This window comes from Salmo trutta, chromosome 13, assembly GCF_901001165.1.
Source record: "Salmo trutta chromosome 13, fSalTru1.1, whole genome shotgun sequence".
In the NCBI taxonomy this organism is placed as follows: Eukaryota; Metazoa; Chordata; class Actinopteri; order Salmoniformes; family Salmonidae; genus Salmo; species Salmo trutta.
The window spans coordinates 7,536,451-7,561,919 of record NC_042969.1 but is presented as its reverse complement, the minus strand read 5'-3'; the positions used below and the strand labels follow the sequence as shown (position 1 = coordinate 7,561,919).

At 41.7% G+C, this 25,469-nt stretch overlaps 1 protein-coding gene across 2 annotated transcripts in view; it reads right to left on the bottom strand.

Annotated features, from left to right (window-relative positions):
- The window catches only part of LOC115205122 (leucine-rich repeat and immunoglobulin-like domain-containing nogo receptor-interacting protein 2), a 433,800-nt gene extending 425,055 nt beyond the window's left edge, over positions 1-8,745 (bottom strand). Inside the window, exon 1 of one of the 2 annotated variants that reach the window (XM_029770790.1) lies at positions 8,133-8,745. The gene's annotated coding sequence lies outside the window, so the exon portion shown is untranslated. The remainder of the gene's footprint in view (positions 1-8,132) is intronic. The other variant, XM_029770791.1, reaches the window with a different exon arrangement.
- Positions 8,746-25,469: the final 16,724 nt, after the last annotated feature.

Genomic DNA, 25,469 nt, shown 5'->3' with positions numbered 1-25,469 from the left:
AAACCCTGGAATAGGTGTGTCCAAACTTTTGACTGGTACTGTATGTCTGACTATCTCTGGATAATGTAGCTCAGTCCCATGTACCTCAGTTGGTAGAGCATGGTGCTTGCAAGGACAGGGTTGTGGGTTTGAATCCCAAGGGGGAGGAGTATGAAAATGTATGCACTCACTACTGGAAGTCGCTCAAGCTTCTGCTAAATTATGTAAAATGTAAAAAATGTAATAGTGCCAATACAATATTGAGATATTCGGGGTAACTTGATGCTAGAGCAATTAAAAACAATACAGTAAAAGTGACTGCTAAACATTAACAATATTATTTCTACATTATTTTAATGTAATTAAAAGGGATTAGAGCAAGCAGGTTGGCTATTTGCATTTGCATATTACAGTATATTAATGACTACAAGGCAAAACAGATCAAAAGGACATGGCTTGTCACTCAACATTAAAGGTTTGAGACACTCATCTGTCCCCTATATTAATTAAATTGCTAGGGAACCACTATCAGATATTATTTAAATTGGTAAAGTACTCTCACTAATGTGTGCAACAAATAAAGCCTCTAACAAATCATATCTTAAAATATGTTAACGAGTGAGAAACAACAATACCATGCACCCACTTGTGTTCAAATGTTTTTAGCACTCCAAAAAATGTGCTATGGGAACTGTATTCTGAATTACAGTAAATTACTGGCAGCAATTTGCCAGTAAGTTACTGTAGAGTTTCACCACAAGATTTGTAGAATTCCTTTAATACGGTATATTACTGTATTCTGTTGGGGGTACAGTATTCTCACTCACGGGCGTAACAAATATAGCTACTTACAAGGCGTGCCTTAAAATATGTTAATAAGCCAGAGCCTCTTTCTCAGCCCATAACATTTCCCACATTGCACCATAACTAACACTGTAAAACACATTTACAGTATTTTCAAATCAAATTTTATTAGTCACATGCGCCGAATACAACAGGTGTAGACTTTACAGTGAAATGCTTACTTAAGCCCATTCCCATGCAGACTTAAAAAGTAAGACAAATATTGTCTTAATAAAAAAGGAAATAGTAACACAATAAAAACAATAACAAGGCTATATACAGTTGAAATTGGAAGTTGACATACACTTAGGTTGGAGTGATTAAAACTTGTTTTTCAACCACTCCACAAATGTCTTGTTAACAAACTATAGTTTTAGCAAGTCGGTTAGGACAGTTACTTTGTGCATGACACAAGTAATTTTTCCAACAATTGTTTAGTAAGATTATTTCACTTATAATTCACTGCATCACAATGCCAGTGGATCAGACGTTTACATACACTAAGTTGACTGTGCCTTTAAATAGCTTGGAAAATTCCAGAAAATTATGTCATGGCTTTAGAAGCTTCTGATAGGCTAATTGACATCATTTGATTCAATTGGAGGTGTACCTGTGGATGTATTTCAAGGCCTACCTTCAAACTCAGTGCCTCCTTGCTTGACATCATGGGAAAATCAAAAGAAATTAGCCAAGACCTCAGTAAAAAATTGTAAACCTCCACAAGTCTGGTTCATCCTTGGGAGCAATTTCCAAACACCTGAAGGTACCACGTACATCTCTACAAACAATAGTACACAAGTATAAACACCATGGGACCACGGAGCCGTCAGACCGCTCAGGAAGGAGACGCATTCTGTCTCCTAGAGGTGAATGTACTTTGCTGCAAAAAGTGCAAATCAATCCCAGTACAACTGCAAAGAACCTTGTGAAGATGCTGGAGGAAACAGGTACAAAAGTATCTATATCCACAGTAAAACGAGTCCTATATCGACAAAACCAGAAAGGCCGCTCAGCAAGGAAGAAGCCACTGCTCCAAAACCTCCATAAAAAAGCCAGACTACGGTTTGCAATTGCACATGGGGACAAAGATCGTACTTTTTGGAGAAATGTCCTCTGGAGTGATGAAACAAAAATAGAACTGTTTGGCCATAATGACCATCATTATGTTTGGAGGAAAAAGGGGGAGGCTTGCAAGCCGAAGAACACCATCCCAACCGTGAAGCTCGAGGGTGGCAGCATCATGTTGTGGGGGTGCTTTGCTGCAGGAGGGACTGGTGCACTTCACAAAATAGATGGTATCATGAGAAGGAAAATTATGTGGATATATTGAAGCAACATCTCAAGACTTCCAAAGTTGTGGCAAAATGGCTTAAGGACAACAAAGTCAAGGTATTGGAGTGGCCATCACAAAGCCCTGACCTCAATCCCATTGAAAAAGTGTGGGCAGAACTGAAAAAGCGTGTGCGAGCAAGGAGGCCCACAAACCTGACTCATTTACACCAGCTCTGTCTGGAGGAATGGGCCAAAATTCACCGAACTTATTAGGTGAAGCTTGTGGAAGGCTACCCAAAACATTTAACCCAAGTTACACAATTTAAAGGCAAATTCTAATTGAGTGTATGTAAACTTCTGACCCACTGGGGATGTGATGGAAGAAATATAAGCTGAAATAAATCATTCTCTCTACTATTATTCCGACATTTCACATTCTTAAAATAAAGTGGTGATCCTAACTGACCTAAGACAGGGAATTTGTACTGGGATTAAATGTCAGGAATTGTGAAAAACTGAGTTTACATGCATTATGCTAAGGCATATGTAAACGTCCGACTTCAACTGTACAAGGAGTACCAGTACCTAGTCAATGTGCAGGGGTACGAGGTAGTTGTGGTAATACAGTATGTACATGTGGGTAGGGGTTAAAGTGACTAGGCAATCACGATATTTAATAAACAGAGTAGCAGCAGCGTATGTGAATGTGTGTCTATGTGTATGTGTGTGTGTGTGTGTGTGACATCAACATGCAGTGCAAAACAATTAAGATGAATAAATAATAAAGGGGGTCAATTTAAATTGTCCGTGTAGCCATTTGATTAACTGTTCAGCAGACTTATGGATTTGGAGTAGAAGCTTTTCAGGTGCCTTTTGGTACCAAATTTGCGTTAGATACCAAGTTGTGATGCAGCCAGTCAAGATTCTCTCAATGGTGCAGATGTTTAACTTCTTATGTCGCATGCCAAATCTTTTCAGTCTCCTGAAGGTTAAGAGGTGTTGTTGTGCTCTCTTCACGATTGTGTTGGTTTGTTTGGCCCATAATAGAAGGAACTTAAAGCTCTCGACCCGCTCCACTACAGGCCCGTCGTTGTGAATGTGGGCATGTTCGGCCCTCCGTTTCCTGTAGTCCATAATAAGCTTTTTTGTCGATGAGGGAGAGGTTGTTGTCCTGGCACCACACTGCCAGGTCTCTAACCTTCTCCTTATAGGCTGTCTCATCGTCATCTGTGATCAGGCCTACCACTGTTGTGTTGTCTGCAAACTTAATGATGGTGCATGAAATCGTGGGTGAACAGGGAGTACAGGAGGGGACTGAGCGCACACCCCTGAGGGGCCCCTGTATTGATGGTCAGCGTGGCGGATGTGTTGTTGCCTACCCTCACCACCTGAGGGCAGCCTGTCAACGCATGCCTTGTGAATGTCAGCCTTTTTAATGGTTTTACTCACATCGGCTACGAAGAGCGCAATCATTACCTGAGATTACTGTAGACTACCACTGCATTCTATAGTGTTTTACTGTTTAAAATACAGAAAGGTGTTACAGTGTGCTGTAAAATAAATGTATGTTATTTTACTGTGTATTCTATGATAAACTACTGCATTCAGTTTCTACAGTGTCATACTGTTGAGTAATACAGTAAGTTACTGATAAAATTACAAAACGCTGACAGTGTACGTCCTCTCACCCCCGCTCCCGACACGTAACCCATCTGACCCTTACTAATGCCTCCTGTTGACAGGGTCACTGTCAACAGGAGTTGTCCACGATCTGTCCTCAAGCCCCAGCCTCTCCTTGTGTGCTCTTCCCAGAGGGATTTGCACTGCCACCAATGGTCACTCTCTCCCATCCACCACTGGAGCGGGGGACAGAGTATTCTGCCACGCCATGCCCTTGCTGGCCACGGTGTGCTCATGCAGCAAGGACACTGCCCTGGTTTCATGCACTTAATAGAAAACAAGTTTCCTTTTGTTTATGATTTTCGGTGGGTGAACTGTGAAACCATCACTGCCTTTGGTAGCACTGCTGCTACAAGCGAACCACATTTTAGAGAACTAGTGGTGCTCCATTTCACAAACCAATGTTTGGCTAAGCACTTTGATAGGAGTCAATGAGTATTTATAAATGATCATTGGAGAAAATATCATCTACATACTGTAGCTTGGTATCCATTAGACTTGATCTCCAGTCAACACAAGGTCCTCTTACAAATGTCTTTTAGAAAGCTGGCTGTCTATACGGTACAGATGTGGGGCATCTGAACACTGGAATAAACATGTACACTATGTAAAAAGCCAGCATGTGCTTAGTGGCCCGATTTGTGTAAGCATGTGGCTAAGTAAAGCCTGAAATGTATTTATAATTAGCCTGAAATGGATTTATCAGCGGTGCATCTATCAGCCTGTCAGATATTGAATATACACCCAAGGGATCCGTTTTGCAAGAAACAGTGGAGGAGAAAGCGTATTCAAGCCCAAATTAAATTAATTTCTGAAAACAGATGGAAGACAGTCATTCATGTTGGCGCTAGACATGCCAACAAGACACTGCATGTGTCTCTTTTCATAATGACCTGCGTATTTCTGTCGCCAAGCCACAGTATGACAATGCCATTCAGGCTCCTCACTGTACCCGACAAAGGTCATTGTGTCAAAAAAACCTGAAACCCAATGTTGACAGAACAGAGAGCATTGATTTTCCTATTCCTTAATGGACTGTCTAAAAATATGCCACTGTGCTCGGGCCACGTATTCCCTTTCACACAGCTCAACCACGCTACTTCTGACAGACAAGTTAACCTCCTATAATGGCAGAATTTTTGCTTCTACAGTTTGGATAATAACAACTCTGTTATATTACAGTAATGTTCTACAGAGTGCTTTCAGACAGTTGGGCAGGAGGCCTGAAGTATTGACATTTTAGGATGCGGGCATTTAAGAACACTACAGTTAATTGCCCGGGACAGAAAGAATATATTTTAATGTCCACATAAACGCTGAGACGCCTGCGAATCTCAGAAGAATGCATAGAGGATGCTCTGGTAGAATTTCCTAGTCTAAATCAATGCATATAGTTACCTTCTAATGGCTAGCAAACATTGAAATATGACTGAATCTCTAGAGCGAAAGTGGGCCTTCTTATTCATCACTGAAGGTCTGACAAGTCCTCTTGATGTATGAGAAGTTTATAAATACATAGCAACCCAGGTAATATAACTTAAGTGCAATCGTTCCAGTTCCTCTGTTGCTACTCTAACCATGATTGTCCAATCCTTCCAAGTACATCTTACACATGTGCTGTATTACCGGAAGTCTTCCTTCCCTGAAGTAATCCCTGGCTTTTTTCTCACTGATGCAGAGTGGTTGCTATTAGCCTTCACTGTCGTGCCTGTAAATGTATCCCTCTCACTAGTCACATTTAGTTCTGTAGAACTCTGAAGTGCACTGTTTTTGCGTGACCCATCTGCACATTCTAATTTAATTGGAGTTTAGTACAACTGCCACACTGGTATACAATATAGTATCATAACCCTAAATACTGTATGCTTGTCTGCATCTCGGCTAAAAATCAATTACATTTAGTAATTGCTTGCTTTCCTAAAGTCTAGCAACCTTGTCAGCAGGCATGCCAGCTAAGGTAGTTAGACAAGCTACACTAACTGGATTGATAGCCTGAAATGGCTTGGTAGCTAGTTATGAGGTTGGGAGATTGGGAACCTATCTAGCTGGCTAGCTAAAAGTGGCTAGTATTACAGAGAAACAACAAAACATTGTGTTTTCATTGAAAACAATCCCCCTATTCTTTCTGCAAACACGTTCTGGTTAAATTGTAATAAGTAATATTGGCTATAAACAAGTCTTAACAAATTCCTGATTAAACTATAAGGCATAATTCACAATATTTCATCTATGTGATTCCAAAACGCAGAAATTATTGAAAATTATTTATTATAGCTGGAAGCACTTATGTCATATTTCAGCTGCTTAGTGATGAGCATTTATACTGATTCAAACCGTACCTGTATGTAATAAATCAAAAGCACAGCATTTTTGGCATCAAAGTTGTTTTCTTCTCTCATTTCTACCCCTTGCTAATGTGTCTTCTACAATTCTGAATAATAACTGGGAAAAAATTATAACTCCCTCTATGCTCCATCCATACTATATGATTCAGTGGATGCATTATTCTACTGAAATGGAAGACCAAGTCTTTGACTCATTTGCCAGCATCAGACAGAAAAAAACAGACCGCACCTTTTTCCTTTACAGGAGTTGGAGACACACACGCAAACAAGCATACGCACACAAACATAAACACACACAAGCACACACACACACACACACACACACACACACACACACACACACACACACACACACACACACACACACACACACACACACACACACACACACACACACACACACAAAATCTAAATCATTTAGCAGATTCAAAAAGCTGTGAAAGCAAAATCGCCATTGCTTATTGACAGTGAAAAGCAGTACAAGGTTTAATGAGATCCAATTCAGATCTTCCTTTACCCATGTAACCCCGGATCATAGTCTGTGCGTCAGTGCTGACATAGTTAACACTCAATAAAACATCAAAGCGGATGAAGCGCACAGCTCTGGACACACATACACCCACACATTCAACACACACACACACACACACACACACGTCTGCCATACTGCTCATTAGATTACACATATACCTGGACTGTGCAAACAAAAAGATGAAAAGCCAACAGTCTCTTTCATGAGGTAACATGTGAAAACACACGTTAATTCCAATTCCAGAGCTTTCTCACATTGATGGGCAAAATCCTATATTTGAAATATTGTTTTCTTTTGTTTTATTTAACCTTTATTTAACTAGGCAAGTCAGTTAAGAACACATTGTTATTTACAATATCGCTTGACCAGCATTATATTACACATAAGAAATAGCCAGTCCTATTGGTGGACATTTAGCAACTGTACCTCGGGAACTGTCTTCAACTTCCAGCCCCCCTCTCCTGCCTGGTACACCCCCTCTAGCCCCCTGTTGGTGTCTCTAGAGGCAAAAGCATTTAGTGGTCACTGGTTTGCATGCTACACGAGGTAGCATCATAATAATCCTCCCCAGCAGGGGCAGGCTTTGACAGGTACAGGCTATTTATTATTCAATTATTTTCAATATTTCAGGGCAGACAGGATGTACATGCAATCATAAATATTTCAGCATGTTCCTACAAAAGATATATCGCTAGGGAGGTGCTGTAGATTCACTCTAACGGTGCTGCATTATATTTATAACCCCCTCTTTTATATCCCTCAATCATCCTACCAATCATTTTCTTCTAATTTACATTCAACAAGGACCTTGAGGAGAGAAAACACATGCTTATCTACGTGTTTCATCACATTTTCAGCTTAGCAGGAACAAAGATGGGCATGACCGTGGGACACGAACGATGCATTGCATTACAAGATTTTTCTTGAAAAACTCGCAAGGAACTGATGGCAGAAGTACGATGTGGGGCATTTAAGACATTCGGGCAGCATTCGAAACGACAAAAACAATCTGTTTGCTGTCTGCTGCGATAAAGGGGAAAACAGCCCTTCATATGCAGAGTGGCTGTGCAGCTGTGACTCGGTGGTGGGTGGTGGTGGTTAAAATACAAAAGTAATCCCATGGCCCATAGATATGTCCCTTACAAAGACGAAGACAAACACCAGTGGTAATTATGACCTTCCGCCCAGGCTTCCTGCTGGAAGCCACGATGCAGAGACCGAGTCCCCAAAGATAAATGGCTTTCTACACTGGCATCATATCAATCATGCATAGGGATAAGGTATGAGGAAGAGAAATCACAGAAACTTTTCACATCTTATTAGTGTCATTAACAGCCCGGTGATGACTCAAACACACATACCTTTCCATCTGATTCTTCTCCCTTTTCTCTTCTGCTGCTGAGTATTGCAGTTACCTAACACAGGAGGAGTACAGTAGCTGGTTGGCTGATACACAGGGAGAGTTGAAGATAGGTCCTTACCTTGAAATGCTATCCAGGATCCAATAGTCCACAAGATTAGCTGACTGAAGCTGAGAGCTCCAAAAAATAAAATGATGCTCAAGTTCACCTGGAACAGGAGCCTTTGAATTCAAAATACCGTAAAGCGTTTATTTTTTACCTCTAAATGATGTCTTTCACTGCTGTGTGCTCTACTTCCTTTATTTCCCTGGTTGTGCTGTATCTTTTCTGTTGCGTCCCTTGGTATTCCACCTTATTAAACCCAAACGCTGATTGGATCTTCTCCTCTTTTGTTGCAGACAGGAGGGCAGCGATTAATTGTGAGATCCACAGAGGGAGAACACTCCTCGTGCGCACTGGCTTCCCTGCAAATGACTAGAGGTAGTCTGTGCTCTCCACACCTCGAAGATGGGAGCTGTCCTCTGTTCAGCCCAGCATTGGGGGGAGGGGTCCCCCAGAGTGCAAACTTTCAGACACCTCTCACCACCCAATAGGAGGTAGAAGTGGATAGCGAACTCTTCTTTTATAATATTCTCTATTTTTCCCCTTCCAATTTGACTTGTTTTGTAGCTCTCCTCTGTAGAACGCTGTCCGCTGAGAAGTGGAAGAATGAATGCTGCTCTCTCTCTCTCTCTCTCTCTCTCTCACACACACTCCCCTCCCTGCAACTCCCACCCCCTTGTTTTTGCTCCCTTCATCTCTCTCTCTCTCCTCCCTCTTGCTCTCACTCCCGTCTCTGTCGTCTGACAATTACCTCTTTGGCATTCACAGTCATGTCAGATAGAAAAGGTTCGCCGCCTGCACTTCTTAGGATCCCTTAGGGATACAAATAATGGTCTGATAAATATGGGAAGCTAAATAGAGAGTGAGTAAAGAAACAACATGAACATTAATGAAGGAATGAGGAACGAGAAAGTGCAAGCCTCTGACTAACCTTTTTTTTCATTATTAACTGACTCCATGGAGCTTTGGTCTTTTTCATCTCTCTTCTGCAAACTCCTTGTAGTGGATCAGGTCAGGAGTTGATGTTGGCCAACTGTCAAGAGAGATTGAAGAGGGAGACGAAAATAGCAGCAGTAACAGACCAGTGCTCTGAATCAAGGCAAGGACAATCCACGAGATTTAGCAAACCGTGGATTTTTACAATTAGCAGCCTAAACAAATTTCCAACAATTCCCTTATCACTCCGTGCACATACACACAGAATATTACCCTGGACGCGAAAGCTGAATAAAACAATATGCACAACAATTAGAAACAAAAGAAATAGGTCCCTGGAACATTTCAAGTGGAGCATCGGCATGTATCTAAGCTATGTCTTTACACTTGATTGCTAAAGTAACGTTCAGGCGTAATCCGTTTGTCATGTACTTAGGCAAGGCATGACAGCATGTGTGTGTTATTTTTACAAGCCAAGCATAAATAATGACTGATGATTATCACCTCAGGAATTAAATTGCTGGGAATCGTGCCAGTGTGAGAAATGTCTTTTTTTGTTTACTGCATTTATTTTTCTCACATAATCTTCACGCTTTCCTAACATTTATCCAACAAGACTCACGTGACTGATGCTCTTATAACCATGTAATGCAGTAATTACTCTAGTGACAACATGTTGTGACAGTTAAGATAATGTTGTTACTAGAGTAATTACACAGGTAAAAGAGAACCTTAATGTAAAGTGTTACAGATAAGGACATTAGATCATGTTTTACGTAGATCGTGATAACAGGAAGGAGCATGACCTTGATCTCTATAAGTCATCTAACTATGAAGCTAAAGGATGAAGAACCCTCAACCGGTCCACTGAGCTCTGCATCATCACCATTACACTCCTGTCTTTCCTAGAAAACACATCCATTGGCACACTCAATCACAGCCAATGGCACACAATCCAATGGCCCACCCAACTACCGACTCCAGTCGATCAAAGAGTGTGGTTGAAAATGTAACTGGAACTACTCACATCACAGACCAGCTATCTAACCATTATAATACAAGAGACTGAATCATTAGCAGGTTTTTAATGCTCACTCCTTTCTTTACTGTTGAACTACAATCATGTACTGTGACAGTCATTTCTATTTTATAACTGTGCTGTTACATTGCACCAATGATAAATAGCAATGTTTTACAATGTGCTAGAATGGGATGTCAAAGCAATCAAAATGCAAACATAAACTCCTTAAAATCTAATTGATGGGCTCCCTGAAGAAGACATAACAACCCATAAGTGAAATGGCTAGACGTAGGACATGTTTTGACATTGGAGTCCAAGTTTTTAAAGGACAGAAGCCAGACCCAAGAGTGCTCTGTGTGGACTACAGTGCTCGCTCTACAGTGTCCGCCTAATGTGGGACAGCTTGCAGATAAGCCCGGGTAAGCCTTCTGGCTCAGACACCGGCACGGGCCTCTCCGCATCTCATTATCCAGGTGGTGCCATTTCCAACACAACTCTCCATGGTCCAAACCTACATTCCTCTAAAGAGCAGCGGCACGCACACAGCCCATTTGCAATTCCGCGAACATCATTAGGACTCAAGTTGCTTTGCAAACTGCTCATATCCAGGGCATCCTATTTATGTTATCGTTATACATAAGAGGTACATAGAAAAAGCTATGAATGGTTACTTATCTACGTACAATATTCTTGGAATTGTAATCGGTGGCTTTACTTTAAGCAGACTATGCTTAACTTGTAAGGCTTTCTTCAAAGGAACAAGTTTCAAGTTGTATTAGTCGTATGTAAAGCATACGCATGGTATACACCGTCCAACAGAATGCTTACTTTCAGGTTCCTTCTCGACAATGCAACAACAAAATAAATAATAAAAGATAAGAACACGAACATAAAGTAAAAGGCTAAGTAGAATAAAATACACATCTTCCAGTATTTGACATATCTTAGCGACGTAAATGATAAATGCCAGACAGATACAGTACCAATGGTAACAGCACGATAAAATAGGTGTGATTAATAATATATATGTATATATATATATATATATATATATATATACACTTGTTGAGCGTCAAAAGAATGGCATTGTGTTGGTTTTGTTAGTTGGCAACTAAGGAATGGGTTTTGTCAGTCACATTTAAGCATCTGTGCCAAACGTTATTCACAATCGCTGTGTTGCCTCCTTGGACTCTCCAGGCAATTTGTTAACCAATCACCCTATGGGTTTGTTTGTCTTGTCTGCATTGTCAGCCCGAAGAGTCCCACTGATTAAACCTAGGGATTTCCACAAAGTGCTTGTCTGCCACTTTTGCCTCAAGGTACATGAAACAGCTCGTCTCTACCCCATTGATCAACAGTGGAATTGATATTGAGACATGTAAAGGCATAGCTAATTAGGATATCATGGTTCATTAACTAAGCCTCATTAAGAATAATATGAGAAAGACACCTACTGTACTCTTCAATATTAAAGAGTGTACCTGTCGTGCAAAGGGAAAACTCAACCACAATTTGAGTTGTTCCTTAAGTACATTAAACGTTCACCATTTAAATTATTTTGAGTAAAGCTATTGTGATCTGGTTTGTCTTTATACTTAACCTGAACTCAATGTCAGCATTACATTGCAGTATTCAGACCCCTTCACTTTTTCCACATTTTGTTATGTTACAGGCTTATTCTAAAATGGATGATATCGTTTTTTTCCCCTCAACAATAAAACACAAAATAGTTCATAATGACAAAGAAAAAACAGGTTTTTAGACATTTTTGAAAATGTATTAAAACTTTAAAACTGAAATATCACATTTACATAAGTATTCAGACTTTATTTAGTATTTTTGTGTATGATGCTACAAGCTTGGCACACCTGTATTTGGGGAGTTTCTCCCATTCTTCTCTGCAGATTCTCTCAAGCTCTGTAAGGTTGGATGGGGAGAGTCGCTGCACAGCTGTTTTCAGGTCTCCCCAGAGAGGTTAGATCGGGTTCAAGTCCAGGCTCTGGCTGGGCCACTCAAGGACATTCATAGACTTGTCCCGAAGCCACTCCTGCATTGCTTAGGGTCGTTGTCCTGTTGTAAGGTGAACATTCACCTCAGTCTGAGGTCATGAGTGCTCTGGAGCATGTTTTCATCAAAAATCTCTCTGTACTTCCCTCGAACCTGACTAGTCTCCCAAGCCCTTCTGCTGAAAAACATCGCCACAGCATGATGCTGCCACTACCATGCTTCACCATAAGGATGGTATTGGCCAGGTGATGACTGGTGCCTGGTTTACTCCAGACGTGACGCTTGGCATTCAGGCCAAAGAGTTCAATCTTGGTTTCATCAGACCAGAGAATCTTGTTTCTCATGGTCTGAGAGTCCTTTAGGTGCCTTTTAGAAAACTTCAAACGGGCTGTCCTGTGCCTTTTACTGAGGAGTGGCATCTGTCTGGCCACTCTACCATAAAGGCCAGATTTGTGGAGTGCTGCAGAGATGTTTGTCCTTCTGGAAGGTTGTCCTATCTCCACAGAGGAACTCTGTCAGAGTGACAATCGGGTTCTTAGTCACCTCCCTGTCCAAGGCCTTTCTCCCCCGATTGCTCAGTTTGGCCTGGCGGCCAGCTCTAGGACAAGTCTTGGTTGTTCCAAACTTCTTCCATTTAAGAATGATGGAGGCCACTGTGTTCCTGGGGACCTTTCATGCCCTTCCCTTCCCCAGATCTGTGCCTCGGACACAATCCTGTCTCGGAGCTCTATGGACAATTCCTTCGACCTCATGGCTTCGTTTTTTGCTCTGACATTCACTGTCAACTGTGGGACCTTATATAGACAGGTATGTGCCTGTCCAAATCATGTCCAATCAACTGAATTTACCACAGGTGGGATCCAATCAATTTGTAGAAACATCTTAAGGATGATCAATGGAAACAGGATGCACCTGAGCACAATTTCGAGTCTCATAGCAAAGGGTCTGAATACTTATGTAAATAAGGTATCTGTTTTTTATTTGATACATTTGCAAATATTTCTAAAAACCTGTTTTCCCTTTGTCATTATGGGCTATTGTGTGTATATTGATGTGGGAAAATATATTTAATCCATTTTAGAATAAGGCTGCAACGTAAAAAAAAATGAACAAAATTAAGGGGTCTGAATACTTTCTGAATGCACTGTACATATTAGTCCTACAAAACAGACCAATTCTTGCCCGAAGCAGTCACTGTTTGTTAACTCAGTTAATATGCAGGCAAGCTTTGACTCTGCCCTCTGGTTCAGACAATCTACAAAGAGAGAGGGGATTACTATGGCAGACAGAGACAGACCTCTCAATTATAAAATGTATGCTGAGCTTCATGAAGTTAAATTTATGATCTCAGGGATCTTTTGATCACTATAGACTCTTTATTGTTATTGTTTATTATCAACAATCCTCAGATTCTATACTGCTAGTCCCTTTACAGCATGCTACCCCAATCTCCATCTGTGTGAGGACAGACGCTTGGAGACGAGAAGCAAGTACAGGGAGTGAACATGATGTGCAGCCTGGTGCCCTTGAGCGACAGAGAGGGGGAGCAGGAGCAGGCGTGACAGTACCCTCCCTTCTAGGGGCACCACCCGGCGTCCCACCTGGGCGAGCTTGACGGACCGGCCGAGACACGGGAGTCGGACAAACCGGCTGAGGCGTGGAAGCCCGATGAGTCGGCTGAGGCGTGAGAACCCAACGAGCCGGCTGAGGCGTGAAAGCCTGACAATCCCGTTGAGGCGTGGGAGCCTGAGGAGCCGGCTGAGGCATGACGTAGGATGGGAGCCTGCCGAGTCAACCGAGGCAAGGAAACCTCTCGAGGCAGCTAAGGTGTGGAAGCCCGACAAGACAGCTGAGGAATCCCCGGTTCCTCTGGCAGCGGCACCTGGACCCGACGTCACCAACAAATACCCCAAAAAAACTCCCTGATGCTTCGAAATGTGGTGTCAGCATTCTGTGAGGACAGACGCTTGGAGACGAGAAGCAAGTACAGGGAGTGAACATGATGGGCAGTTTGGCACCCTTGAGCACCAGAGAGGGGGAGCGGGAGCAGGCGTGACAATCTGGATGGATGTTAATAAACATAGGGCTGGTTTCCCGAACACAGAATAAGTTTAGTTCTGAACTGAAAAGCAGATTCTCCATTGATCATGTTTTTAGTCCAGGACTAGGCTTAATCTGTGTCCGGAAACCGCCCCATAGACTTTCAAAGAAGAACATCCTTCCCTGTCATATGCTTTCTTTGTTGAATGATATGATAAGGAAATGTCATATGATAAATGGTTTCCCATTGTGTGGGAGAAGTAACAAGACTGTTAATGGTCTAAATTTATCAGGGCTCAGGATAAGACCCAGATGCAGACAGTTCGAATCATAGATGTTTATTAAAAAAACAGGGGGCAAGCAAACGACAGGTCAAGGGCAGGTAGAGGTCAGTAATCCAGGGTGGTGTGACAAGGAACAGAACGGTAGTCAGGCTCAGGGAAGGCAGAAAAGTAAAAACCGGAAGAACTAGAAAACAGGGACTAGAGAGAACTGGAGTATGGGGAAAAAACACACTGGTACGCTTGACGAGACAAGACGAACTAGCAACAAACGAACAGTAAAAAACACAGGTATAAATGCACAGGGGATAATGGGTAAAATGGGTGACACCTGGAGGGGGGTGGAGACAAACACAAGACAGGTGAAACAGATCAGGGTGTGACAAAATGAGAGGTGAGAAATGCTGAGCACATTGCAAAATGCAGGATTATAGAAGAAGAACTGGTTCCCAGAGATAACCATGTTCTTTCTTTTGTGTCTTCTCTTGACAGCTCTTGTACGATGACAAGAACTCTACTTTTTTTGGACGAGTGGTTTGCTGATTTTTATTTACTTATTTTATTTAACCTTTATGTAACTAGACAAGTCAGTTAAGATCAAATTCTTATTTACAATGACAGTCTACCAAAAGGCAAAAGGCCTCCTGCGAGGACGGGGGCTGGGATTAAAAATTAAAAAATTTAAAATATATAAATATTTGACAAAACACACATCACGACAAGAGAGACAACACAACACTACATAAAGAGAGACCTAAGACAACAACATAACAAGGCAGCAACACATGACAACACAGCATGGTAGCAACAACATGACAACAACATGGTAACAACACAACATGGTAGCAGCACAACATGGTACAAAATGATTGGGCACAGACAACAGCACAAAGGGCAAGACGGTAGTGACAACAATACATTACGCAAAACAGACACAACTGTCGGTAATAGTGTTCATGATTGAGTCTTTGAATTAAGAGATTGAGATAAAACTGTCCAGTTTGAGTGATTGTTGCAGCTCATTCCAATAGCTAGCTTCAGCAAACTGAAAAGACGAGTGATGCAGGGATGTGTGTGCTTTGGGGACCTTTAACAGAATATGACTGGCAGAACAGGTGTTGTATGTGGAGGATGAGGGCTGGAGTACATATCTCAGATTGGGGGGAGTTAGGCCTAAGTGTCACTGGATGTGTACTGGAGGCAAAGTCAGGTGCAGGAGAGCAGAGTGAAGTGAACAGACGCACACTTTATTCCGGTAAAATAGCAAAAGCACCAACAATGTGCCCAAAACACGGTTTATAGACAAATGTCTGGCGCGTGACCAAATTTCCAATAGACAAAAATACACGTAACACAAACAATCTGACACAAAGACATGATGGGGAACAGAGGAATAAATGCATGTAGATTGATTGGGGAATGAAAACCAGGTGTGCAGGGAACAAGACAAAACAAATGGATACAAGAAAAATGGAGCAGCGATGGCTAGAAAGCCGGTGACGTCGACCGCCGAACGCCGCCCGAACAAGGAGAGGAGCTGACTTCGGAGGAAGTCGTGACACTAAGAGAGTTTTATAAATAAGCATCAACCAGTGGGTCTTGCAACGGGTATACAGAGATTTAACAGAGGAGTATAGAGTGCAGGGATGTGTCCCATAAGGAGCATTGGTGCCAAATCTGATGGCCGAATGGTAAAGAACATCTAGCTGCTCGAGAGCACCCTTACCTGCTGGTCTATAAATTATTTCTCCGTAATCTAACATGGGTAGGATGGTCATCTGAATCAGGGTTAGTTTGGCAGCTGAGGTGAAAGAGGAGCGAATACGATAGAGGAAAACAAGTCTAGATTTAACTTTAGCCTGCAGCTTTGATACAGTGGGGGAAAAAAGTATTTCATCCCCTGCTGATTTTGTACGTTTGCCCACTGATAAAGAAAGGATCAGTCTATAATTTTAATGGTAGGTATATTTGAACAGTGAGAGACAGAATAACAACAAAAATATCCAGAAAAACGCATGTCAAAAATGTTATAAATTGATTTGCATTTTAACCTCTTACATCTAGACGTTCAGCTAGCGGAACACCTGCTCCAATTTCCAATGATGGGCGTGGCGCGAAATACAACCTCCTCTAAAATCCGAAAACTTCCATTATTCAAACATATGACTATTTTACAGCATTTTAAAGACAAGACTCTCGTTAATCTGACCACACTGTCCGATTTCAAAAAGGCTTTACAGCGAAAGCAAAACATTAGATTATGTCAGCAGAGTACCCAGCCAGAAATAATCAGACACCCATTTTTCAAGCTAGCATATAATGTCACAAAAAACAAAACCACAGCTAAATGCAGCACTAACCTTTGATGATCTTCATCAGATGACAACCCTAGGACATTATGTTATACAATGCATGCATGTTTTGTTCAATCAAGTTCATATTTATATCAAAAACAGCTTTTTTACATTAGCATGTGATGTTCAGAACTAGCATACCCCCCGCAAACATCCGGTGAATTTACTAAATTACTCACGATAAACGTTCACAAAAAACATAACAATTATTTTAAGAATTATAGATACAGAACTCCTCTATGCACTCGATATGTCCGATTTTAAAATAGCTTTTCGGTGAAAGCACATTTTGCAATATTCTCAGTAGATAGCCCAGCCATCACAGCTAGCCATTTAGACACCGACCAAGTTTAGCCCTGACCAAACTCCGATTTACTATTAGAAAAGTTAGATTACCTTTGGTGTTCTTCGTCAGAATGCACTCCCAGGACTGCTACTTCATTAACAAATGTTGGTTTGGATCAAAATACTCCATTGTTATATCCAAATAGCGGCGTTTTGTTCGTGCGTTCAAGACACTATCCGAAGTGTAAATAAGGGTCACGAGCATGGCGCATTTCGTGACAAATATTCCATTACCGTACTTCGAAGCATGTCAACCGCTGTTTAAAATCAATTTTTATGCCACTTTTCTCGTAAAAAAGCGATAATATTCCGACCGGCAAAGCGTGTATACGTACAAAGAGAGAGAAAATAAAAGCATGCTATCCCCTCGTGCACGAGCCTGAGTTTCATAGTACTGTGACTGGCCACTATCCAAACACGCTACTTTTTTTCAGCCAGAGCCTGCAAAGCCACGATTCAGCTTTTTGCCGTCTTCTGAGATCCCATGGGAGCCGTAGGAAGTGTCACGTAACAGCAGAGATCCACTGTAATGGATAGAGATAATCAAGAAGGGCAAGAAATGGTCAGACAGGGTACTTCCTGTACAGAATATTCTCATGTTTTGGCCTGCCAAATGAGTTCTGTTATACTCACAGACACCATTCAAACAGTTTTAGAAACTTGAGTGTTTTCTATCCAAAGCTAATAATTAAATGCATATTTCTGGGCAGGAGTAATAATCAGATTAAATCGGGTACGTTTTTTATCCGGCCGTGAAAATACTGCCCCCTAGCCATAACAGGTTAATGAGGGAAATAAGTATTTGACCCCCTCTCAATCAGAAAGATTTCTGGCTCCCAGGTGTCTTTTATTCAGGTAACGAGCTGAGATTAGGAGCACACTCTTAACGGGAGTGCTCCTAACCGCAGCTTGTTACCTGTAAAAAAGACACGTCCACAGAAGCAATCAATCAGATTCCAAACTCTCCACCATGGCCAAGACCAAAGAGCTCTCCAAGGATGTCAGGGACAAGATTGTAGACCTACACAAGGCTGGAATGGGTGACAAGACCATCGCCAAGCAGCTTGGTGAGAAGGTGACAACATTTGGTGCGATTATTCGCAAATGGAAGAAACACAAAAGAACTGTCAATATCCCTCGGCCTGGGGCTCCATGCAAGATCTCACCTCGTGGAGTTGCAATGATCATGACAATGGTGAGGAATCAGCCCAGAACTACACGGGAGGATCTTGTCAATGATCTCAAGGCAGCTGGGACCATTGTCACCAAGAAAACAATTGGTAACACACTATGCCATGAAGGACTGAAATCCTGCAGCCTCCGCAAGGTCACCCTGCTCAAGAATACATATACATGCCCGTCTGAAGTTTGCCAATGAACATCTGAATGATTCAGTGGACAACTGGTGAAGGTGTTGTGGTTAGATGAGACCAAAATGGAGCTCTTTGGCATCAATGCTGCCTATGACCCCAAGAACACCATCTCCACCGTCAAACATGGAGGTGGAAACATTACGCTTTGGGGGTGTTTTTCTGCTTAGGGGACAGGACAACGTCACCGCATCATTTGACGGGGCCATGTACTGTCAAATCTTGGGTGAGAACCTCCTTCCCTCAGCCAGGGCATTGAAAATGGGTCGTGGATGGGTATTCCAGCATGACAATGACCCAAAATACACGGCCAAGGCAACAAAGGAGTAGCTCAAGAAGAAGCACATTAAGGTCCTGGAGTGGCCTAGCCAGTCTCCAGACCTTAATCCCATAGAAAATCTGTGGAGCAGCCTCGAAACCTTAATGACTTGGAGAAGATCTGCAAAGAGGAGTGGGACAAAATCCCTCCTGAGATGTGTGCAAACCTGGTGGCCAACTACAAGAAACGTCTGACCTCTGTGATTGCCAACAAGGGTTTTGCCACCAAGTACTAAGTCATATTTTGCAGAAGGGTCAAATACTTATTTCCCTCATTAAAATGTAAATCATTTTATAACATTTTTGACATGCGTTTTTCAGGATGTATTTGTTGTTATTCTGTCTCTCACTGTTCAAATAAACCTACCATTAAAATTATAGACTGATCATTTCTTTGTAAGTGGGCAAACATACAAAATCAGCAGGGGTTCAAATACTTTTTACCCCATTGTATGTGCTGAGAGAAGGACAGTGTACCGTCTAGCAATACTCCCAAGTACTTGTATGAGGTGACTACCTCAAGCTCTAAACCCTCAGAGGTAGTATTAATCACACCTGTGGGGAGAGGGGCATTATTCTTACCAAACCATATGACCTTTATTTTGGAGGTGTTCAGAACAAGGTTAAGGGTAGATAAAGCTTGTTGGACACTAATAAAGCTTTGTTGTAGAGCATTTAACACAAAATCCGGGGAGGGGCCAGTTGAATATAAGACTGTATCATATGCATATAATTGGATGAAAGAGCTTCCTACTGCCTGAGCTATGTTAATGATGAGAATTGAGAAGAATGTGGGGCCTAGGATTGATAGACTGGTGGAATGTAGGTCTAAACAATGCAAACTGGCTGGTAGGAAAATTCTTCCAAGGGTGTACCACCAAGGCAGCTTCACAGAAAAATAAGTCACAGATCTGCTGCATATGTGCTTGACCATAACACACTCAGATATTTTTTGAATATCACCAATATTTGTTGTATATACCACATATTAAGATGACTGCACAAATTGTAATTTGCTCTGGATAGGAGTGTCTGCTAAATTAATCAAATGTAAACGTAAAATTGTGATGATGGCATACTGACCATTATGACATGTCAAATGGTACTTTAAAGTAATCTTGGCTGACATCACATTACAGTCAGTTAACAAGTGCCTGGTTGTGACCCCAACAACGGCTAAAAGCCTCAAGTTGGGATACTATCCAACTCTGTTGAGACCATTTGAATTTCAGTGGTGTTTAACCTTCCCGACCCACACTACCTCACACCGTTTTATAAACAGTAGGTTATTTTAATCCCTTGAGTCAGAGTTAATATTGACTAAGTATGGCTGTTGTGGGAAGCTATTGACAGAGTCATTGAACTGTTATTAATAATGTTTTCCTGTGGACAATATTAGTGTATGAGCTCTTACTGTAAATATTTGTATTCAGGTCTTAACTGAGTAGATAATGGTTTTGTACATAGTACAATTTGTGTACTACAAATTATATCAACGTGATGCAGTTGAATAGCCCAGACAGCCCAGAAGACTACTCTGTCCTTCCAAAATGACCCTTGTCTTTTATTATCGAACTGTTTTTCTCAATTTTCTCCCTGAAATGACATACCCAAATCAGGACCTGAATAAGGATATGCATATTCTTGATACCATTTCAAAGGAAACACTTTGAAGTTTGTGGAAATGTGAAATGAATGTAGGAGAATTTAACACATTAGATCTGGTAAAAGACAATACAAAGAAAAAACATGCTTTTTCATTTTATTTTTTTGTTCCATCATCTTTGAACTGCAAGAGAAAGTCCATTATATAACTAAGGACTCTTGGCACAATTTAGATGTTGGCCACTAGATGGCAGCAGTGTATGTGCAACGTTTTAGACTGATCCAATGAACCATTGCAATACTGTTAAAAATGTTGTCTCAAGTCTGCCCAAATGTGCCTAATTGGTTTATTGATAAATGTTCAAGTACATACAGTAACTGTGCACTCTCCTCAAACAATAGCATGGTATTCTTTCACTGTAAAATCTACTGTAAATTGGACAGTGCAGTTAGATGAATAAGAATGTAAGCTTTCTGCCCATATAATAGATGTCTATGTCCTGGGAAATGTCCTTGTTACTTACAATGTCATGCTAATCACATTAGCGCACGTTAGCTCAACAGTCCCGTGAGGGGACACCGATCCCATAGAGGTTGAAAGGAACACATTTGTACTTTAATTAATCTCAATGACTTTGAGTCATTTTGGCCACAGTATACATACTCTGAATAACCTTAATTTCCCTTTAATAAAGTACAATAGAAAAATCTAGAGGTTCAGGTTACAGTCCAGTGCAATGTAGAATTTCTTTATTTACATTTTTATTTCACCTTTATTTAACCAGGTAGGTCAGTTGAGAACAAGTTCTCATTTACAACTGCAACCTGGCCAAGATAAAGCAAAGCAGTGCGACAAAAACAACAACAGAGAGTTACACATGGGATAAACAAACGTACAGTCAATAACACAATAGAAAAATCTGTATACAGTGTGTGCAAATGAAGTAAGGAAGTAAGGCAATAAATAGGCAATAGTGGCGAAGTAATTACAATTTTGCAATTTACACTGGAGTGATATGTGCAGATGAGGATGTGCAAGTAGAAATACTGGTGTGCAAAAGAGCAGAAAAACAAGAACAAATATGGGGATGGGCTATTTACAGATGGGCTGCGTACAGCTGCAGCAATCAGCGAGCTGCTCTGACAGCTGACACTTAAAGTTAGTGAGGGAAGTATAAGTCTCCAACTTAAGTGATTTTTGCAATTCGTTCCAGTCATTGGCAGCAGAAAACTGGAAGGAAAGGCGAGGTGTTGGCTTTGGGGATGACCAGTGAAATATACCTGCTGGAGCGTGTGATACTGATGGGTATTGCTATGGTGACCAGTGAGCTGAAATAAAGCGGAGCTATACCTAGCAAAGACTTATAGATGACCTGGAGCCAGTGAGTTTGGCGATGAATATGTAGCGAGGACCAGCCAACGAGAGCATACAGGTTGCAGTGGTGGGTAGTATATGGGGCTTTGGTGACAAAATGGATGGCACTGTGATAGACTGCATCCAATTTGCTGAGTAGAGTGTTGGAGGCTATTTTGTAAACGACATCGCCGAAGTCAATGATCAGTAGGATAGTCAGTATTACGAGGGTATGTTTGGCAGCGTAAGTGAAGGAGGCTTTGTTGCGAAATAGGAAGCCGATTCTAGATTTAACTTTGGATTGGAGATGCTTAATGTGAGTCTGGAAGGAGAGTTTACAGTCTAGCCAGACACTTAGGTATTTATAGTTGTCCACATATTCTAAGTCAGAACCGTCCAGAGTAGTGATGCTAGTCAGGCGGGCGAGTGCGGGCATCGATTGGTTGAAGAGCATGCATTTTGTTTTACTAGCATTTGAGAGCAGTTGGGGGCCACGGAAGGAGAGTTGTATTCCGTTGAAACTCGTTTGGAGGTTTGTTAACACAGTGTCCAAAGAAGGGCTAGATGTATACAGACTGGTGTTGTCTGCGTAGAGGTGATTGAAAGAATCACCCGCAGCAAGAGCGACATCATCGATATATACAGAGAAAAGAGTCGCCCTGAGAATTGAAACCTGTGGCACCCCCATAGAGACTGTCAGAGGTCCAGACAACAGGCCCTCTGATTTGACACACTGAATTCTATCTGAGAAGTAGTTAGTGAACCAGGCGAGGCAGTCATTAGAGAAAACAAGGCTGTTGAGTCTGCCGATAAGAATGTGGTGATTGACAGAGTCGAAAGCCTTGGCCAGGTCGATGAAGACAGCTGCACAGTACTGTCTTTTATTGATGGCGGTTAGGATATCGTTTAGGACCTTGAGCGTGGCTGAGGTGCACCCATGACCAGCTCGGAAACAGATTGCATAGCGGAGAAGGTACGGTGGGATTCGAAATGGTCAGTGATCTGTTTGTTCACTTGGCTTTCAAAGACTTTAGAAAGGCAGGGCAGGATGGATATAGGTCTGTAACAGTTTGGGTCTAGAGTGTCTCCCTCTTTGAAGAGGGGGATGACCACGGCCGCTTTCCAATCTTTAGGAATCTCAGACGATACAAAGGAGAAGTTGAGCAGACTAGTAGTAGGGGTTGCAACAATAGCGGCAGATACATTTTAGGAAAAGAGGGTCCAGATTGTCTAGCCCAGCTGATTTGTAGGGATCCAGATTTTGCAGCTCTTTCAGAACAGCTGTCTGGATTTGGGTGAAGGAGAAGTTGGGGGGGGGGGGGGGGGGGGGGGACTTGGGCCAGTTGCTGCTGGGGGTGCAGAGCTGTTGGCCGGGCCGGTGTAGCCAGGTGGAAAGCATGGCCAGCCGTAGGGAAATGCTTATTGAAATTCTCGATTATCGTGGATTTATTGGTGGTGACAATGTCTCCTAGTCTCAGTGCAATGGGCAGCTGGGAGGAGGTACTCTTATTCTCCATGGACTTTACAGTGTCCCAAAACTTTTTGGAATTAGTGCTGCAGGATGCAAATTTCTGTTTGAAAAAGCTAGCCTTTGCTTTCCTAACTGACTGTGTGTATTGGTTCCTGACTTCCCTGAAAAGTTGCATATCGTGGGGACTATTCAATGCTAGTGCAGTACGCCACAGGGTGTTTTTGTGGTGGTCAAGGGCAGTCTGAAGTGAACCAAGGGCTATATATGTTCTTAGTTCTTAGAATGAATAGGCTATTTAAATACTGTTCCAAATATTACCGTCAATAATACAGTAATAAGGACAGTGCAATTCATAGTGAAAATACATTACAGGACAATGAAATTTACATATAATTTTACCTTTAAAGGAAAGTAAGAAAGTACCCTTTTTAACAACATGTTCTACCAAGTCACCAATTGATAGACATTGCAAGTCATTGATTGTATTATCCACTTTTTTGGGAGAACTGTCCTTTTTCTACGACGTGTGCTGCTCAGACACGTGGGTGCCTTACTGCTTTTTTCATGAGGCTGAGACGTCTAGTGATGATGATGTCTATTAATATTCTGAAGCGGGATGGTTGTAAGGTCAGTCTGTGCCTTGTCTCCCTGTCTACATGGGAGGGACCAAGTAGCCACAATTTACTGTCGACAGGAAGGACATTGACCCCCATTTAATGGTAATTAACAGATTGGATGAATGAAAATATATAGCCTCCCTACCTGCCGGAATATCTGATAGAGAAATATGCACTGTTTGTATTCATTTGCATACTGTAATGAGTTAGCATCAAGCTAGGGAAATATTAATATGTTATTATCTTTATACTGTTGTTAGGATGGAGGGTAGGTACAAAGTAGCAATGGCTTGTTGCACACGGAACCCCAGTAGGGGATGTGAGTCACATTTACTTGCAAGAACCATCTGAAATATTATTTTCTCTGACTAAATGATGCTTTTATGGGTAGCAGATATTTGCATAACAGTACAACTACTCCCCTATCGTCATTTTTCCTCTCCTTACAGTGTGAAGTACCGGATGCTGATCATAACATGTTATATTACACTGTTGCCTGTTAAGACGTTTATGTACTAAAGGTAGGCAGAGTGATTGGCCTAGTCAATAATATAAAAAAAAGGCAGAATGACACACTTTAAACTATTACGGCGCATCGTAAATCAATAATGGTGCATATTATCCCCCTTCAACTCCTCTTGTGAGTTGACATATGCCAATATGTTTTTAATATTGGTGTTTTAGTCTATCATTCAAAAGTCACTGATTGGGTTGCTCAGTTCAGCTCTTTTGGAACGAGGGCCGCTGTTAAGCGATTTGGGGAAATTACCAGTTTTACATTCACTTGAACTCAACTAGTGAACACCATGTCTGTTCAACCTTGCGGTTGTCCATAACAAACCAAAGTCTACATCAGTTATCTCCCATAATAATAGTCCAATACCTTCGTAGCCTCGAGCTGTCTGAGCCATATGGCTCGTTGTCACGTGTGTCGTAAGGATTTGACCAAAACGCAGCGGGAATGTGTATACTAATTTTCTTTTTAATAGGCAGAAAGAAGGAAAACCGAAACAAAACACACATATACAAAAACAATGACGATAACAGTCTTGTCAGGCACACAGCTAAACAAGAAACAACTAAACAAGAAACAACTACACACAAAATCCCATAGAAAAACACCCTTCTTAAATAGGACCTTCAATTAGAAGCAACTAGGAGCAGCTGCTTCCAATTGAAGGTCAACCCAACAAACACCATATACAAATAGACATACTAGAACATAACCCAACAAACCCCGAAACACTCTAAACAAACACCCCTCTCAAAACAGAACATAGCCCAACAAACCCCAAAACACTCTAAACAAACACACCCCTGCCACGTCCTGACCAAACTACAATAACAAATAACCCCTTTACTGGTCAGGACGTGACAGTACACACCCCAAAGGTGCAGACCCCGGATGCACCTCACACAAAAAAAATAAACCTCAAAACAAAACAAAAACTTTTAAAAATAATCCTAACTAAAGGGAGGGAAGGGAGGGTGGCCACCGTCACCGACGGTTCTTGTGCTACACCCCCCCTCCCCAACCTCCTACTACGGAGGTGGCTCAGGCTCCGGCCTTACTCCCCAACCTAACCTGTCCACCCCCGCTAAATACTTATTAAATTTTACCCCTCCCGAAGTCTCT